Consider the following 20,455-nt stretch of genomic DNA (forward strand, 5'->3'; position numbering starts at 1 on the left):
GGAGAATAGATTAGCATCTCAGTATAACATTCCAGGATGCTAATAGTAATAAACCCCTAGGGGCGGGTGCTTTACCGGGGCAGGTAATGTCAGGGCTAATGTTGAAGCCCTCACTTCGTTCGGGCTTCTAACTGGCCCAGGCATTACCAGGCCCGTTAAAGCCCCCACCAGTTGGGGTTTATTGCTTAATTACATAAAATGATGCAAGCAATTCTATTGCTGAAAGGGAGATCAGCTAATCACACCCCCTTTCAAAAAACAAAACATGCCAAAAATTCTAGTGCTAACACGTGCCTTTACTGAGGAACATTTGTTTGTTATTTTGGCTCAGCAGGCCTTCTAAAGGCAAGAGACTTTGTAGACAAGAGGCTTGGCCCCTGAAGGTCCCGGTATTGTTGAATAGAATAGTGAACCTCGTGCTGGAGAGGCCCAGGAGTGTGTTGTGTGCAGAAGTCCCACCTTGTCCTGTGCTTAAAACGTGTGGAAGGGAGACCCCATACCATCCTGACTTATTTTGTGAACACTTATTTTCTGGTGAACATTACCCCACACTCTTTTTGTAATTTAGTGTTAAGGATTAGGAATAGTTTTTTTTTTTTTTTTAGTATAGGCCCTTTTTATTTGACAAGACACGACTAGGACTGCCTTATTAATATTGGTTGTAGCTTGCTCCCATCTTAGCTTTAGGTTTAGATGAACAAGTTACTTCTTACCTTGTAACATTCTTTCGACGGGATGTTCCTCCGACGTATTCCTCATCTTAGATATCTCCTTCCATCTTCCTAGGAAAACTTTTTCACTAGAGGGCGCTGCGCGTCGACGTCCTCCGAGTTGATGTCCCTCGACAGCTGCCGTATCGACGCCGACGTCATCCTGGCTATAAAGGCCGCGCGCAGCGCCCGTTGCTCAGTTCCGTTTTGTAGCCCACAATAATGCTTTCTGGACTAAACTAATCACCCTGAAGGAGCGTAAGCTGCAACAACAAGGGAAGTAGAACTGCGGGGATGGATGGGAGGGTCGATGAGGAATACGTCGGAGGAACATCCCGTCGAAAGAACTTTACAAGGTAAGAAGTAACTTGTTCTTCGAAGGGATTGTGTCCTCCGACGTATTCCTCATCTTAGATAGGCTCCCATAGCAGTATTCTATTATTGGAGGAGGGAGTACTGACTTCATGCTGTCTTCTATTGATGAATAGAATGCAGTACAGCCCTTCCAAACCTAGTCTCTTGACTGGAGGCGGAATCCAAGTTGTAAAATCGTGTAAAGGTATGGACAGACGACCATGTAGCGGCCGCACAGATGTCTTTAACCGGCACACCTCTTTTGAGGGCCGATGAAGCTGCAATACCTCTGGTCGAGTGAGCCCTAAGGTTTTGAGGGGGCTCTTTTCCTGCAAGTTTATAACATTGCAGAATGGCCAGAATGATCCATCTGGAAATGGTCTGCTTAGTTATTGGTAACCCCAGCTTGTGACCTGTGTAACCTACAAACAGCTGGTCTGCCTGTCTTATCCTGGCTAGTCTACTGATGTAAAAACTTAAAGCCCTTCTAGGGTCTAGCCTGTGTAACCTCTCTTCCTCTTTCCCCGGGTGAGGAGGAGGATAGAAAGATGGTAGGGTAATCTTCTGAGTGATATGAAATTCAGAAACCACCTTTGGGAGGAAATTAGGCTTCACTTGCAGGACAACTTTGTCTTTGTGAAAGATAGTGTGAGGGGGTTTACAAGAAAGAGCTTGTAATTCGCTCACCCTTCTAGCAGATGTAAGTGCTATTAATAAAACAGTTTTAAGGGTAAGGAATCGTAACGAACAAGAATGGAGTGGTTCGAAAGGTGTGCCCATCAGGAAAGTTAGGACTACGTTTAAATCCCATAGGGGAACTTGGAATGGTCTTGGGGGATAAACATTGGCTAACCCCTTCAGAAATTGTATTACCAAGGGTAACTTGAAAAAGGATGGTTCTTCCGCAGTGCGCTTAAAGATGGATAGCGCTGCGAGATAGCCCTTAATGGTGCCAACTTGAAGGCCTGAATTTGCCAAATATAGTAGGAAGGACAAAACCATTGGTGTACCACATGAAAAAGGGTCGATATTATGTTCGCTAACCCAGCTGCAAAATCTGTTCCAACGGCAGCGGTATAAAGACTTTGTTGCTGGTCTCCTTGCCGAAAGCAACACCTCCATAACATCATCAGGGAGGTCCCAATCCTTGTACCTCAGCCTTTCAGAAGCCAAGCGTGAAGGTTGAGGGTTTTGATGTCTGGATGGAGAACCTGACCTCCCTTCTGTGAGAGTAGGTTCTCTCTGAGTGGAAGTCGAATTGGAGGGCAGATGGACAAGTCTAGAAGGTCCGGGTACCACGTTCTCCTGGCCCAATCCGGGGCAATTAGGATCGTGGTTCTCCGAAAATCTTCTTAACCTCCTGATCATTTGAGGAATGACAGGGGCCGGTGGGAACGCGTACAGAAGCGGAAACTCCCAGTCCACTATGAACGCGTCTCCCAGAGATCCTCTCGGGGGAAATTCCCTTGAGAAGAACAGATCGCACTTCCTGTTGAGGCTGGTGGCGAACAGATCTACCTGAGGGGTTCCCCAAAGGGCGAAGATCTCTTGAAGGACTTCCTGAGCTAGCTCCCACTCGTGGGAGACTGTGCTCTGCCTGCTCAGAGCGTCCGCTGTTAACTTCTTCTCTCCGGCAAGGTGAACTGCCGATAGAGAGATTCCTTCTTGTATTGCCCAAAACCAGAGCTGCATTGCCTCTCTGCACAGGGGCAGTGATCCTACCCTTCCTCTTTTGTTGAGGTAGTGCATGGCCACCGTGTTGTCCGTCATTATCAGGTCTCGAGCCATCCTGTCGGGAACCTGAAGAAGATCTGTCATTCTCCCTCAGAATTGTGACCACTGAGTCCTCAGTGCCCACTGGAGGGATCTCATTCTCAGGCGAGCCTCTGGCACTAGGAAAATGCAGGATGCCATGAGGCCTAGCAACCTCAAAAAGTCGAAGGCTGGGAGACGTTGGGCATGTTTGAACTCGGTAACCATCTGTAGAATATCTTGAGCCATCACCTCTGGTGGCGAGGCTTTTCCCAGGGAAGTGTCCAGGATCGCTCCTATGAACGGGAGTCTCTGCGATGGTATCATTTGTGACTTCTTTAAATTGAGGGAGAAGCCCAGTCTGTGAAGGGAGTGGCACACGTGATTTAGCTGGATCTGAGCTAGTTCCGAAGAAACCGCTCTGATCAACCAATCGTCCAGGTAGGGGTAGACGTGAATCCCTTCCCTCCTTAGACATGCCGCCACTACCAACATTAACTTGGTGAAGGCCCTCGGGGCGGAGGTCAGCCCAAATGGCAGCACTCAAAATTGATAGAGAGTTGCCAATTGCGAACCTCAGGTATTTCCTGTGTTTGAGATGGATAGGCACATGGAAATAAGCGTCCTGAAGGTCCAGAGATACCAACCAGTCCTGGAACTGAAGGGCCTGGAGGATCTGAGAAAGAGTGACCATCTTGAATTTGTCTTTCCTGAGGAATTTGTTCAATTCTCGCAAGTCCAAGATGGGTCTCAGTCCTCCGTCTTTCTTTGGAATGAGAAAGTAAGGGGAATACCAGCCCTTGTTCCTCTCCGCTACAGGTACCGGTTCTTTGGCACCTTTCTCTAGCAGGTCCAACATTTCCTGCAAGAGGAGCAGATCTGGAGCTTTCTGAGAGCTGATCCCCGGTGGATGACTGAGGTATACGTAGGAAAGGTAGGCAGTAACCTTGGGCAACTGTCTCCAATGCCCAAGCATCTGACGTGATAGCCTGCCATACCGCCAGATGTTGAGTCAACCTGCCTCCTACAGGTGTCCTGTGAGGGAAGTCCTCAGAGTGGTTTTGGGGCGGCTGATGCAGATGGTAAAGAGGCACCTGCTGTTGCTGCGGCTTTTGAATATCTACCCCGTCCACCTCGGGTAGTTCTTCTTTGTCCCCTTTGAGCCGGTCGTCCTCTACCTCTTCCGAATGCGGAGTAGAAGCGAAAGGACTTGCCCCTCGCAGAGGTTCCTGTGGGACGAAAAGGTGTCTGACGGATTGCAGCGCCTAGGGATTTTGCTGCTGCCTTTGAAGTTTGCAGTTTCTCCCAACTGTCATCCGCCTTTTTCCCAAACAAAGAAGAGCCATCGAATGGCATGTTCAAGAGCCTGGCTTGCACATCTGGGGCAAAACCAGACTTTCTCAACCAAGCAAATCTCCTGGTTGTTGTACTTGCCGCCATTGCTCTGCTGATACTGTCAGCCGAATCAATGCCCGTCTGGAGGGATTCGCACATAGCGTCTTTACCGTCCTGTATAATATTCAGGAACACATCCCTTTCTTCTCCCTCCGGGATGCAGTCAGCCGCTGTAGAAGCACACTCCCAAAGTGTATGGCTGAATCTAGCAAGGGTGCAAGTAGCATTAACAGATTTTAACGCCATGCTACATGCCGAAAAAAAACTTTCTTTGCCATAGTATCATATTTTTTATCGTCCCTGTCCTGTGGGACGGTAGGATAAGCCGTCTTGACATTGGTAGAGGATGCTGCCTGTACCACCAGACTTTCTGGGGATGGATGTTTAGACAAAAACTCCAGGTCTGTAGAGGATACCCTGTACTTTGTAGAGAGTTTTTTATTTACTGCCGGTACGACATCTGGGGTTACCCAGTTTGTCATAATCTTCCTCTGAAGAGCTTTATGAAAAGGCACCACAGGATCCTCCTGTGGGCCTTTGTCAAGAATATCCGTGAGGTCATCTTGTTGGAAAGATTGTGAGGGTGCAGACCACCCCATAAACTCTGTGATCCTGGCCATTAAGGCTCTATATGGGGTTTCGGCATGTTCCCCCGGGTCTGGCCTAGCAAACTCCACCTCAGGGGAGGTGTCTAACCCACTTGCCTCATGTAAGGAATCATGAAGATCCTTTAACTTGCGTTCTTCAGAGGGAAATTCCTCTCTAATTGGGGTTACAGGTCCCTGCAACTCAAATGTGTCTTCCTGTTCAGACAATTCACCCTCTTCCATAATTGAGGACATAGTTCTCAATTGTTCTGAACTCAAAGGGTGTAAACCCCATTTCCAAAGCAGAGGGTGCCGAACTTGTCATAATCGGCCTCGAAAACGTCAATGTCGTCGACGCCGAAGGCTTCGAGCGTGGCGTCGAAAACAAAGGCAGAGGCCTCGAAGACCTCGACAGAATTGGAATTCTGCTCGACAATCTCGAAGCCATCGACGTCGAGGACCTGGGGATAGTCACTGGGTGTGTCGTAACCGTGACTTTTCTTGGCGTCGACATCAGTGTCGAAGCTGGCGTCGAGTTGACAGATTCGTGTGTCGAAGGTCCCTTCGACAACGGCGTCGAAGACATCGATCTCGACGGAACCTTCGAGGAAGGTTTGGAGGTCATAGTCCTACTCGAGAGTTCGTGACGCGCTCGAGAGGTTTCCTTCGCCGGGTACTGCGACTCGCGGCGTTTTTGACCTTCGGGTCCTTCGACCAGAGCATCGCTCTCGGCAGACTTCGAGGGGGTCGAGGCCGCTTTCTCGAAGACGCTCATCATATTTTTGCGGAATTCCTCCCATTCAGCCCGGGAACTATGTTTCGTGGGGCACGGGATTCTCTTTGGCGAAACAGAGGAAGAGGAAGACGGAGAAGGGGATCTTCGATGTCTCCTCTTCGAGTGCTTCGATCTCGAGGAGTGATGAGACCCACTCCGAGATCTGGAGCGCGAATGGTGACGAGGAGACGAATGTCTCGACTTCGTCGAGGAAGAAGAAGCTTTAAAAGTCTTACCTTTCTCCAGCTTCCCCCTACGCTCCTTCAGGGCCTTCGCTGTCATGGACATACAGTCCTTGCACTCCGAACAATGGTGTTCAGCTCCCAAACACCACAGACAAACTCTGTGAGGGTCAGTCAGCGACATCTTTTTCCCACAATCTCGGCATTTTTTGAAGCCGGATCGAGGAGTTGTCAGTTCCGACGAAGAAGCCATTGAGTACGGATCGAATAACTCGAGGTAAATAGGTTTAACTCTGACAAAACTGAGCAACGGTATTCCGAGGCACTGAGTAAGCGCGGAAAAACGGAACTGAGCAACGGGCGCTGCGCGCTGCCTTTATAGCCAGGATGACGTCGGCGTCGATACGACGGCTGTCGAGGGACATCGACTCGGAGGACGTCGACACGCAGCGCCCTCTAGTAAAAAATTTTTCCGAGGCCAGCAGAGCTGGAAGGAGATATCTAAGATGAGGAATACGTCGGAGGACACAATCCCTTCGAATAGGCGTTTTTCTCAGCCATTTATACAGTTTAATAAACACCCTTGAACTGTGATCACTTGTGTGTCTTTACTGTTGCCACCGTTCATTACACTGCGAACTGACGATCTTTTTGTTAAGCTCATCACCCGTCGATTCACTCAACAATTCTAATACATCAGCTGTGAATATCGCAATGTTATGCAGAGAGGTGCATAACTCATTGCTTGCCATGTCAAGGTGATGCAGGGAGGAATCCAGGAGATCCTGGACTGTCTGGATTGCCTCACACAACCTAGAATTAAAAAGGTTGCACGAAAATTATACAGGAAATCACCAATCCCCCTTGATAGTCTGACTGGCAGCCACCATAGAGCAACACTGCGCTCATGTCTGAGGTGCAAGGCCGAATTAGTGTATACCTTGAGCCCAAAAATGTGAGGCCTATGATAGATAGGTGACTCTGCTAATTTTCCTTCTGCAGGCTTCTCCCCCTACCCCTGATAACACAGGACTACGAAGCTAGTAGTACCTTCAACCAAAACGCTGCTTGCCGGCAGTGGTTCAGTGGGTGCTGGCACACCTAGAAACAGCTGTAGTCTGTGCCATTTGATCGTAGAATTACTGTGGCAGATTCCAATAGCAGGGCTACTGATAATAGGACGGACATTGTAGGATCATGTGGATCAAGTGTAGGTACCGGGCCAGGGCCCGGAGGCATAGAGACTGAAGGAGCTGGTGGGAAGACATTAAGGGTTAGCCCAGGTCGTATGCCGAGGAACTGATGCAAGGCGAGAAGCTACAGGCCCGAGGGCAAGAACTGTTTCATTAACAGGCTCCATGAAAAGGAAACAGTGAAATGGGCTAAGATTCTTTTGTATCCCTATGAACTGTTTGAAGAACCGGTACTCACTGGCTTGCATGCTTGGCATGCACTGCAGAGGCCGACTGTCCCTAGACTGCTGCGACAGTCACCCACAAAGGCTGCCAGCCAGGGTTAGGCCAGGGGTCTAAATATTATAGAGCATTTGAAAGAAGGGAAACCGTACAACAGGATGACATGATGTGGAGGTAGGTCAATTCTACACTGGATGAAAAAGCACCCAGGGAATCTATAAATTCTTGCCTCCTTCCGGTCTTTATTTTGAAATTGCTATTTCAGATAGGGAGGATCAACAAAACTAAAGAACTGTCTCAAAGCAGTCATTCTCTGATGACATCCAGTAGGTAGTCATTTTCTCAATCAGTGTGATGCCATTCACCAGAAACACATGGGAAGCTGGAGTCTGGCGTGAACCTTTGTGGCATACGGTCACTTGGAGCAACTCAGGTAGACACATCACCCTCAGAGCCAGTGGTTTACGCGTCCCCAGATGAGGCCCAGCCGCGAAGAACACATATGTCCCCTGATGCACACTTGGGTCAAAGTACACTAGCTCTCAGGGTTGGGGTTAGAGACCAGTGTGCAATAATTGCTAACTGCCTTCGGGCCTTTAGGATCCCTCCATGCAAAAAGGTGACCACTGAATAAGTCAGACTCTTGAGGTGCCTTCAAAAATCAGTCCTTGAGGTGAGATGAGAGAAGGCCCGGGAAAACAGGTCCCTCCAGCGTGCAAGACTTCATTTTAATACCCCACCACCAGAATGCAGCTAACCAATTTGGCCTGCTGCACACATTCTACTGACCTCATACAACCACTGCACCATGCCTAGCACTAGAAGGCAGCTACACACCACTTAATCGGTCCTGGCTGTACACATACCAAGTGCAACCGAGTACTTCACTACTCTCTCCACTGACCTGGACTACGGCCCCTGAGGGCATTCAACCCACAGCGCTCTGGAATAATACCAATGGTAAAAGGCAGTATACAAAATGCCCAATAACATAACATATGGGTCAAAGACCGTGCTCTGACCTCAGATACCCCAAGCTGAGTACATGGGAATCATAGGCTGGAAAAGGGCCCTACAAAGAAGCTGGTCAGGAAAGATTTGTGCCTAACCAACTAGGAGACACTAAGGGCAAGACAAAGCAAATGAGTGCTGACAACAATTAAGAGTCTAAGGTAGGTTTTCTTACTCTCCTCTTCACAATCCACCACCCCCTGGATTTGGACTATAACACTTTGTCAAAGCGAACTTTCTCAAACCGCTCTCACATTCTCATGGATCATTCCATTTCCAATTGTGCCTAAACAGGTTTGGAATGTGGATTTTGGTCCCCTTTCACTTCCTCACTCCTACTTTTGCCCTTCTACTCAGTCACCGAATGACAGTCTTTTCTGATAGCCTAAGGCATGGCAATTCCAGGATTAATCTAATCAGGTTAGAGTTGGGGGCAATTTCACTTTTCATACCCAACTGAGCGGCCATGCTTTATTGGAACACCTGAGCTGTTCTGGAGCCCTTCACACATGCTGTGCACTCTAGTATTGGCTTACACTCCATTTGGCCATAGTCGGCATATTTGAGCCCAACACACATCCGAGAATAAACACACTGCCTTATCTTCCTGAATATCCTATGCCTCATTATTCATTTATGGTCAGTTGATTTGATCTGTTCCAAGTTAACCTTTCTAAGTCTCACCTCCCTGTTCCGCTCCACCTCATTTGGAGGGTACAATTAGCCAACCTGTGCCCAATCCTCAGCACTAGGAGACGACTATGGTGATAAACGATGTAGTATAAAATGTTATGTACTTCTGATGTTTTCATCTCTTTCCTAATTAACGGGTTCACAGCCAACTAAAAACTAGTAAATTCCTTTTCTAGGACTTACATATTGCATTTTAAAAGCCATAGGATACAGACTGGGAAGCGTTGATGCATGCAGACAAATGTATGTAAAATACAGGACAAGCAGTGCAATAGCAACAGCGTAATTTCTGATACATATTAATTAATGCTACAGTATTTGAAGAATGTGGGTATTGCAATGAAAGGTGGGCTACACATCTACAATCTTCACAACGTCAAAGACCACATAGTTGCTCAATATAGGTTTCTTAAAAATGATATTGTATTACAAAACCTAAGTGCTTCTTTAAAAAAGAAATCTTCAACAAATCCTCCCACAAACGTGTGCTACCTGGTTCAAGTATTAAGTGTTACTCCTCCTACAATGGGCTCCAAGCATGTCCACAGAGCACGACATTCTTTTACCAAATTTAAATAATTTTTCTGTGGTGAATTCTAGATTTTATATTACTAGGAATACTTTTTTCCTTGTTTAATTGTATATTTTTCTTCTGGGGGAATTTTCCCCAACTATATTACGTGGTAGCATTTCTTTGAAACTTTAACCCCTTTACAAGAGGAGGCAAGACTGCTAGAAGCCATTTCTATATGTGCGATATATTGTTTTACTTACCTAAAGATTCTTATCCACCTTAAAAGGTGAATCGATAGCAATGGGATAGATATTTCTACTGTTACAGAGAGAGTAGTGGTGACAAGCTCAAAGTTATAATTCTCGTATTTAAACCAAGTCACATATGATCCGTTTAAGACCAAAAGACCAGCGTTTCTCAATGACCTTCTGGCCGCCTGCTTGATCAATAAAGGGTGTAGATTGCGCAAGCAACAAATATTGTTTTGAATGTAGCAAAGTTTGGTCTAACATTAGTTTTTTATCAGCATCAATCATAATACATGCTACCTTGACATCTGGAGGTAGCAGCCACCAAGTGTAATATCTTGTATCATTTTTGTAGGCATTAGGTACATTAAGATGCATATGCAATACAACAAGGAGAGTTTCCATTTCAGTTACGTTTAGGTTTTTGGTAGCCATGTTTTTGATGGTATTACATCTTAATGGTGGCAGATCAGAGTTTCAGGTCAAAACATGTGAAACAAAGAAGCGAACTGAATATATACAATTCACACACAATTGGGAACCGTTCCAATGAACACATTAGGGGTACCAACTTCGACTACAAGGAGCTCCACTGGAGAGAACAACAATTAAAAGCTGTGAATGTCTGATGAGGCCCAGGTAGTGAAAAATAGGTCTTCAAAACTGGCTCAAACGGATTCAGATGGAATGATTTGTTTGGTTAAAAACGTATGCAGATATATTACAACCCAAGTCAGAACGATATCAGATGCGGCAAAGGCGCATGTGGACACATTAAAATCGGTCTTACCTACAATTTACCATAGCAGCACCTCCCTGGCCAATAGGCTTCCATGCAGTCAGCTAATAAAATGCTAATAGTGAGCGGAGTCCATGTTCCAATCTAACTGCTTTTCCTCTTCAATGGCATTCAAGCTTGTCCAACATTAACTTACAGTCGAGGATTGATACTGGTGGGTAACAAAAGTGGTCTACCATCTTTTTATCTCCGACCAAGTGGTCTTGAACCGACTTCATAATCAGGTTTTTCAACATTCTAATTTTACAACATGTAGCTCCTGAGAAAAATTAAAGATGTAGCCACTGGAAACCAAAATGCTGGTTCAATTTTCATTGAGTAGGTACAACAACCAATTATCAGGATCGAGCAGAACAGACGATTGCATACACCCCACATTTTCACAGTTGTCAACACTATTCATTCCAATCTGTATGTGGTTACCCAGTCCTGGTTTTTTCTTCGCATTCTGGGACTTGTAGTTCTGCTTTTCCCCATTATAAATCTTGGACTAAAGATCCCAGTGTGCAGACTGAATAAGCACCTACAGCTTTTGGATCATGTTGGAAACTATTCATTTATGCCACAAATAACTGCTGCTTCAAAGTTGAAATCGCCAATGGTCGCAAGCCAATGCAAACTGAAGAGGCAACAGGGAAGAACCCTGCTACAATTTAACCCTTTCCAATGTTATTCACACAGTGATTTGGGGGATATTGGTTTTTATTTGATGTTTTTATTGAGTGGTTTGTATTGTTTGTTTGTAGTGTTTGTTTTTATTGTTATGGAGAAATCTGATCAAATAAACTTGAACTATGCAAACTAAATAACAGTTTAATCATAGACAAACAGGAACGAAAGCACATTCTGTCAGCGTATTCGAAGGATAATGTCAATCAATGAAATCAAATGCTTAAACCAGGTCCAAACGTACAGCAGATACTGATTCTATATATTTCAGTGCTACTGTGCCTTTCTCTTCGACATAACCCCATTTTGATTGTCTGGACAAATGTATTTCATTAACCAGATAATCCAGTGCTGCCCGGGAATAAATCCAATAATGTTAACTAAATACATTTAAGGATTTGGCCAATGTGATCAACACACCTAAGCGCATTCACATAGTTTCTGCATTTATACAAAATTCATTAAGATTCTTAGAAGCGATTGGCTGGTAGTTATCCACAATAAATTCTGCCCATTTCTTTCTTACAACTACAATACGTGACTAAGCACATACAATTTTCTTTTATTAGATGTCACAACTGCATCTAGCTGCAAATGACGGCTCCTCAACATCGTCAGAAAGATTACAATTTTGATGGATTCAATTACCCACAAATTCTGAGACATAAATCTGTCCTGCACGAAGACCAGATTCCATACGTGGATTGCAGATTTTACCAATTAGGTCTCCAAGCAATCATCATGTAGGGGCTTCATGGTATATAGGTTGTCTTATTTTGCCAATATCCCCTTGCATGCATTATGCCCCGAGAGCATTCAGATAGTTTCACTGCATTTACTTCCGACCATGATTCTATGATTGCTTGTGAAAGTTTGCCATATAATTTGCTCTTTTTATTCCGAGAGAAATATTGTCCATGGTTGCTTATTCCCCCCCATCAATAATTAAACATGTGAACGAATGCCAAGGAGTCCTTTACTGATTAAATATATAGGTTTTGGTGGTTTACTAAAAGGTGGACATTAAATGATAGGTGTGGATAATAATACCTGTTCAGATTTGGATGTTGGTTTCTTCGTGCATCAAAAGGCTGAAAGTCTCCATTAAGCACTTCACAGTATTCAATCCATTGTATACTGAAGAGTTTCATATAGTGTGACTTCAACCCATGAGTATCTAGGGGTAGAAAAATGAATGTATCACTACAAAAACATCTGGTACAAAAAGTAGTTAAGTGCAATTCAGTTAGAAGCAGAGAACAATATAACTAGAAGCCATTGGACTACCGCTTGTTGCTTAGAGGAGCCTGACTAGCTTAACACAAGACTACAAACTAGAGCAGGAGGCTGCAACCATTGGCTCTCCAGATGTTTCAGACTACAATACCCATGATATCTAGCTATTGACTATGCTGGTTAGGAATGATGGTAGTTGCCCAAAACATCTGGAGGACCAAAGATTGCAGATCCCTGAACTACAGCTACTTTTGACTCCAATACATTGGGTGCCATACAAACATATGCATAACATTACAACAGTGTTTCGAACACCATACAAATGCATCCCAATTATATTTCTAACTGGGGCTTATTTTTAAGACTAATTCGACACTGCCTTCCCTTAAAGGCAGTTGTTGATAACCTGCATAATATTGAACAGATAACCCATTCTTTCACTATGTTTTTGCATAGAAAAGTGGATTAGAAAGTGTTCCCCTTCATTGCTTGAATCTCATATTGCAGTTGCAAACTACACATTACCTAGTTTACAGCTTTCCAGATGTAGCTATTGCTCACTGGGAGATGTCCCATACTCCGGAGCTATGATCAGCTACTGCTTTTCAACTCGTGTCCCAGGCCAAGTATAATCCTAAAGAGCAACAAACATCCAAACGGATCCTGCACCTATATAAAACTTACTCTGCACCCTGGCCATGCCAACATGCCCAGGCAAAGCACTTTCTTATCAAGACATAACATTGTAAGCACCAGCATTGAATTGAAATACAGAAAACGCAGCTCTGTCACAACGAGGGAGGGAGAGATCCACTCAAAGAACAAGTTACTTCTTACCTTGTAACGTTCTTTCGACGGGATGTTCGTCCGACGTATTCCTCATCTTAAATATCTCCTTCCAGCTCTGCTGGCCTCGGAATTTTTTTTCTCTCTAGAGGGCGCTGCGCGTCGACGTCCTCCGAGTCGATGTCCCTCGACAGCCGCCGTATCGACGTCGACGTCATCCTGCCTATAAAGGCCGCGCGCAGCGTCCGTTGCTCAGTTCCGTTTTGTAGCCCACAATAATACTTTCTGGACTAGACTAATCACCCTGAAGGAGCGTAAGCTGCAACAACACGGGAAGTAGAACTGCAGGGATGGATGGGAGGGCCGATGAGGAATACGTCGGAGGAACATCCCGTCAAAAGAACGTTACAAGGTAAGAAGTAACTTGTTCTTCGAAGGGATGGTGTCCTCCGACGTATTCCTCATCTTAGATAGGCTCCCATAGCAGTATTCTATTATTGGAGGAGGGAGTACTGACTTCACGCTGTCTTCTATTGATGAATAGAATGCAGTACAGCCCTTCCAAACCTAGTCTCTTGACTGGAGGAGGAATCCAAATTGTAAAAACGTGTAAAGGTATGGACAGACGACCATGTAGCGGCCGCACAGATGTTTTTAACCGGCACTCCTCTTTTGAGGGCCGATGAAGCTGCAATACCTCTGGTCGAATGAGCCCTAAGGTTTTGAGGGGGCCCTTTCCCTGCCATTTTATAACATTCCAGAATGGCTAGAATGATCCATCTGGAAATGGTCTGATTAGTTATAGGTAACTCCTGCTTGTGACCTGCGTAACCTACAAACAGCTGGTCTGCCTGTCTTATCCTGGCTAGTCTACTGATGTAAAAACTTAAAGCCCTTCTAGGGTCTAGCCTGTGTAACCTCTCTTCCTCTTTCCCCGGGTGAGGAGGAGGATAGAAAGATGGTAGGGTAATCTTCTGAGTGATATGGAATTCAGAAACCACCTTTGGGAGGAAATTAGGCTTCACTTGCAGGACAACTTTGTCTTTGTGAAATATTGTGTGAGGGGGTTTACAAGAAAGCTTGTAATTCGCTCACCCTTCTAGCAGATGTAAGTGCTATTAATAAAACAGTTTTAAGGGTAAGGAATCTTAACAAACAAGAATGGAGTGGTTCGAAAGGTGTGCCCATCAGGAAAGTTAGTACTAAGTTTAAATCCCATAGGGGAACTTGGAATGGTCTTGGGGGACAAACATTGGTTAACCCCTTTAGAAACTGTATTACCAAGGGCAATTTGAAATAGGATGGTTCTTCCGCAGTGCGCTTAAAGATGGATAGCGCTGCGAGATAGCCCTTAATGGTGCCAACTTGAAGGCCTGAATTCGCCAAATATAGAAGGAAGGACAAAACCATTGGTGTACCACATGAAAAAGGGTCGATATTCTGTTCTCTACACCAGCTGCAAAATCTGTTCCAACGGCAGCGGTATAAAGACTTTGTTGCTGGCCTCCTTGCCGAAAGCAACACCTCCATAACATCATCAGGGAGGTCCCAATCCTTGTACCTCAACCTTTCAGAAGCCAAGCGTGAAGGTTCAGGGTTTTGATGTCTGGATGGAGAACCTGACCTCCCTTCTGTGAGAGTAGGTTCTCTCTGAGTGGAAGTCGAATTGGAGGGCAGATGGACAAGTCTAGAAGGTCCGGGTACCACGTTCTCCTGGCCCAATCCGGGGCAATTAGGATCATGGTTCTCCGGAATCTTCTCAACCTCCTGATCATTTGAGGAATGACAGGGACCGGTGGGAACGCGTACAGAAGCGGAAACTCCCAGTCCACTATGAACGCGTCTCCCAGAGCTCCGCTCGGGGGAAATTCCCTTGAGCAGAACAGATCGCATTTCCTGTTGACGCTGGTGGCGAACAGATCCACCTGAGGGGTTCCCCAAAGGGCGAAGATCTCTTGAAGGACTTCCTGAGCTAGTTCCCACTCGTGGGAGACTGCTCTGCCTGCTCAGAGCGTCCGCTGTCAAGTTCTTCTCTCCGGCTAGGTGAACTGCCGATAGAGAGATTCCTTCTTGGATTGCCCAAAACCAGAGCTGCATCGCCTCTCTGCACAGGGGTAGTGATCCTACGCCTCCTCTTTTGTTGAGGTAATGCATGGCCACTGTGTTGTCCGTCATTATCAGGACGTTTTTCCCTTGTACAGCTGGCAGGAACGCCTTCAGCGCAAGTCTGATGGCTCTCAGCTCTAACAGGTTGATATGTATTCTGGACTCCGATGGAGACCAACGACCGATGATGGTCAAATCGTTGACGTGGGCTCCCCACCCCGTGAGTGAGGCATCCGTGACTACTGTCATCTCCGGCCAGGGTTGCCAAAAATGTTCTCCTTTCAGAATGTTCTCCTGACAGGCCCACCACTGAAGGTCTCGAGCTACTCTGTCGGGAACCTGAAGAAGATCTGTCATTCTCCCTAAGAATTGTGACCACTGAGTCCTCAGAGCCCACTGGAGGGATCTCATTCTCAGGCGAGCCTCTGGCATTAGGAAAATGCAGGATGCCATGAGGCCTAGGAACCTCAAAAAGTCGAAGGCTGGGAGACATTGGGCATGTTGAAACTTGGTAACCATCTGTAGAATATCTTGAGCCATCACCTCTGGTGGCGAGGCTTTTCCCAGGGAAGTGTCCAGGATCGCTCCTATGAACTGGAGTCTCTGTGATGGTATCATTTGTGACTTCTTTAAATTGATGGAGAAGCCCAGTCTGTGAAGGGAGTGGCACACGTAATTTAGTTGAATCTGAGCTTGTTCCGAAGAAACAGCCCTGATCAACCAATCGTCCAGGTAGGAGTAGACGTGAATCCCTTCCCTCTTTAGACTTGCTGCCACTACCGACATTAACTTGGTGAAGACCCTCGGGGCGGAGGTCAGCCCAAATGGCAGCACTCGAAATTGATAGTGAGAGTTGCCAATTGCGAACCTCGGGTATTTCCTGTGTTTGAGATGGATAGGCACATGGAAATAAGCGTCCTGAAGGTCCAGAGATACCAACCAGTCCTGGAACTGAAGGGCCTGGAGGATCTGAAAAAGAGTGACCATCTTGAATTTGTCTTTTCTGAGGAATTTGTTCAATTCTCGCAAGTCCAAGATGGGTCTCAGTCCTCCGTCTTTCTTTGGAATGAGAAAGTAAGGGGAGTACCAGCCCTTGTTCCTCTCCGCTACAGGTACCGGTTATATGGCACCTTTCTCTAGCAGGTCCAAAATCTCCTGCAAGAGGAGCGGATCTGGAGCTTTCTGAGAGCTGATCCCTGGTGGATGACTGAGGTATACGTAGGAAAGGCAGGCAGTAACCTAAGCATCTGACGTGATAGCCTGCCATACCGCCAGATGTTGAGTCAACCTGCCTCCTACAGGTGTCCTGTGAGAGAAGTCCTCAGAGTGGTTTTAGGGCGGCAGATGCCGATGGTAAAGAGGCACCTGCTGTTGCTGCGGCTTTTGAATATCTACCCCCGTCCACCTCGGGTAGTTCTTCTTTGTCCCCTTTGAGCCGGTCGTCCTCTACCTCTTCCGAATGCAGAGTAGAAGCGAAAGGACTTGCCCCTCGCAGAGGTTCCTGTGGGACGAAAAGGAGTCTGACGGATTGCAGCTCCTAGGGATTTTGCTGCTGCTTTTGAAGTTTGCAGTTTCTCTAAACTGTCATCCTCCTTTTTCCCGAACAAGGAAGAGCCATCGAATGGCATGTTCAAGAGCCTGGCTTGCACATCTGGGGCAAAACCAGACTTTCTCAACCAAGCGAATCTCCTGGTTGATGTACTTGCCGCCATTGCTCTGCTGATACTGTCAGCCTAATCAATGCCCGTCTGGAGGGATTCGCACATAGCGTCTTTACCGTCCTGTATAATATTCAGGAACGCATCCCTTTCTTCTCCCTCCGGGATGCAGTCAGCCGCTGTAGAAGCACACTCCCAAAATGTATGGCTGAACCTAGCAAGGGTGCAAGTAGCATTAACAGATTTTAACGCCATGCTACATGCTGAAAAGACTTTCTTTGCCATAGCATCATATTTTTTATCATCCCTGTCCTGTGGGACGGTAGGATAAGCCGTCTTGATATTGGTAGAGGATGCTGCCTGTACCACCAGACTTTCTGGGGATGGGTGTTTAGACAAAAACTCCGGGTCTGTAGAGGATACCCTGTACTTAGTAGACAGTTTTTTTATTTACTGCTGGTACGACATCGGGGGTTTCCCAGTTTGTCATGACCTTCCTCTGAAGAGCTTTATGAAAAGGCACCACAGGATCCTCCTGTGGGCCTTTGTCAAGAATATCCGTGAGGTCATCTTGTTGGAAAGATTGTGAAGGTGCAGACCACCCCATGAACTCTGTGATCCTGGCCATTAAGGCTCTATAGGGGGTTTCAGCATGCTCCCCCGGGTCTGGCCTAGCAAGCTCCACCTCAGGGGAAGTGTCTAACCCACTTGCCTCATGTAAGGAATCATGAAGATCCTTTAACTTGCGTTCTTCAGAGGAAAATTCCTCTCTAATTGGGGTTACAGGTCCCTGCAACTCAAATGTGTCTTCCTGTTCAGACAATTCACCCTCTTCCAAAATTGAGGACATAGTTCTCAATTGTTCTGAACCCATAAAGGGAGTAAATCCCATTTCCAAGGCAGAGGGTGCCGAGCTTGTCATTATCGGCCTCCAAAAAGTCGATGTCGTCGACGCCGAAGGCTTCGAGCGTGGCGTCGAAAACAAAGGCGGAGGCCTCGATGACCTCGACAGAATTGGGATTCTACTCGACAATCTCGAAGCCATCGCCATCGAGGACCTGGGGATAGTCACTGGGTGTGTCATGACCGTGACTTTTCTTGGCGTCGAAGCTGGCGTCGAGTCGACAGACCCGTGTGTCGAAGGTTCCTTCGACAACGGCGTCGAAGACACCGACCTCGGCGTCGACGGAACCCTCATCGACGGCGTAGACGGAACCTTCGAGGAAGGTTTGGAGGTCATAGTCCTACTCGAGGGTTCGAGACGCGCTCGAGAGGTTTCCTTCGCCGGGTACTGCGGCTCGCGGCGTTTTTGACCTTCGGGTCTTTCGACCAGAGCATCGCTCTCGGCAGTCTTCGAGGGGGTCGAGGCCGCTTTCTCGAAGACGCTCATCATATTTTTGCGGAATTCCTCCCATTCAGCCCGGGAACTATGTTTTGTGGGGCAAGGGATTCTTTTTGGTGAAACAGAGGAAGAGGAAGACGGAGAAGGGGATCTTTGACGTCTCCTCTTCGAGTGCTTTGATCTCGAGGAGTGATGGGACCCACTCCGAGACCTGGAGCGCGAATGGTGACGAGGAGACGAGTGTCTCGACTTCGTCGACGAAGAAGAAGCTTTAAACGTCTTACCTTTCTCCAGCTTCTCCCTACGCTCCTTCAGGGCTTTAGCTGTCATGGACATACAGTCCTCGCACTCCGAACAATGATGTTCAGCTCCCAAACACCACAGACAAACTCTGTGAGGGTCAGTCAGCGACATCTTTTTCCCACAATCTCGGCATTTTTTGAAGCCGGATCGAGGAGTTGTCGGTTCCGACGAGGAAGCCATCGAGTACGGATCGAATAACTCGAGGTAAATAGGATTAATCTGACAAGAACTGAGCAACGGTATTCCGAGGCACCGAGTAAGCGCGGAAAAACGGAACTGAGCAACGGACGCTGCACGCGGCCTTTATAGGCAGGATGACGTCGATACGGCGGCTGTCGAGGGACATCGACTCGGAGGACGTCGACACGCAGCGCCCTCTAGAGAGAAAACATTTTCCGAGGCCAGCAGAGCTGGAAGGAGATATTTAAGATGAGGAATACGTCAGAGGACACAATCCCTTCGAATAACCTATTATCAGTGACCAGGCTTGTTGTAAAACAGGAACGTTCTAAAGAGGTGACTTTGGGGGAGGCGGGGAAATCAGACAATGGAACATCTCCAAACTCCACTTAGGATTAAAATGAAAGATGTCTCTACTACAGTCCTCCTTAGGCAAACACGTTTCAAATGCTAGAGGTTGTGCAATTTGTAAATGGCTGCAGACTAATACACACCTCCATGGGCAATGTGGGATGCAAAGGAAACTAATGAATATACAGCTGAAGATAAGTACAGGGCTGCCATAGAACAACAAATGATTTAGCTTAATAATGCTACAGTTGACAAAAACGTGATTGTGGGCCTTAGCAGATTACAGTTTAAATAATGTTATATCACCCATGGGCCAGTATACCTCAAGGTAGCTCATTTGAAAGACAGCAAGGATTATGAGACCTACAGAGGTTTCAGGGTGATCCACAGAATGATGTATGGGGATGCTCGGCCTTTATAATAGAATAATAGAACGGGCATCTATATCACAAATATTGTAATCGATTGTCAGAGACTCAGATTTGGAAAATGAAACTAATTCAGTTGGTGTATGTAAAATAATTTGTGACAACTTTTTTTAATGCTTAAAATGTATTAATAGTTTTGCTGAAGTACAATTCATAATACAGACTTATACCATTGACTGAAGAATGCATATGAACACGTTTAGAAGGGCCGAGAAGTGGATTACATGACCTTTCGTAAAACATGATCAGTTTATTGATAATAAAATATCAAACAAATAAGTATTCTGATATGCGGATACGGCACACTGCAGAAGTGTCAAACACAAATAGTAGCACAACACGAACATTCTTACACCAGAATGTATTGCCGGAGAATGATGAATGCTTGCACTGTAGGCCAAGATATGCACCTGTCGAACCAGTGCTAGAGACATTGCTTCACTTGCAAGCTCTATTCTCAAGTGGATTTCCGGACAGCCAAATCAACCACGCTCATTAGCAGAACAGGGGCACTATAGAGGGTCCTGCAAGCATGCCATAATGCTTGCCCAGGAGACGTCGTGTGCAACAGATAAAGGAGCATAGACTTCTAAGAGGCATCTCTAGATTGTCATTGCAGTTTGAGTGCAAACGCTAATAGGATGACAAGTAATCTATGTACAGTCACTCTATTTCGTCAAGCTCTTAAATCCTGCTGCCCCATAGTATTGCTACAAGACAAAAACGCTAAGAAACATTGCATATTTTGCCAATAGTGCACCCACCCTAAGTAGGTATTGGTTCACACTCCAAATAAAACGTTAGTGGAAGTACAAGATCAGCATGAATTTTAACAAGCATGTTAATTCTACTGGGGGTGTAGTCGGCTGTATTGTACAATGCATTCATCTACTGTGTTATATTTGCTGCCCTGTTAACAAGCTGTCACAGACTGCATTCCGTTCCTTTTGAGTAATATTGA

The 20,455-nt window shown here is 46.2% G+C and overlaps 1 protein-coding gene across 4 annotated transcripts in view; it reads right to left on the reverse strand.

Annotated features, from left to right (window-relative positions):
• Positions 1-20,455, reverse strand: part of HIC2 (HIC ZBTB transcriptional repressor 2) — a 429,272-nt gene that overhangs the window by 245,662 nt on the left and 163,155 nt on the right. For all 4 annotated transcript variants that reach the window (XM_069619961.1, XM_069619958.1, XM_069619959.1 and 1 more), the window contains exon 2: positions 12,155-12,281. The gene's annotated coding sequence lies outside the window, so the exon portion shown is untranslated. The remainder of the gene's footprint in view (positions 1-12,154; positions 12,282-20,455) is intronic.

This window comes from Ambystoma mexicanum, chromosome 10 (assembly GCF_040938575.1).
Source record: "Ambystoma mexicanum isolate Mex_15411 chromosome 10, UKY_AmexF1_1, whole genome shotgun sequence".
Taxonomy (NCBI): domain Eukaryota; kingdom Metazoa; phylum Chordata; class Amphibia; order Caudata; family Ambystomatidae; genus Ambystoma; species Ambystoma mexicanum.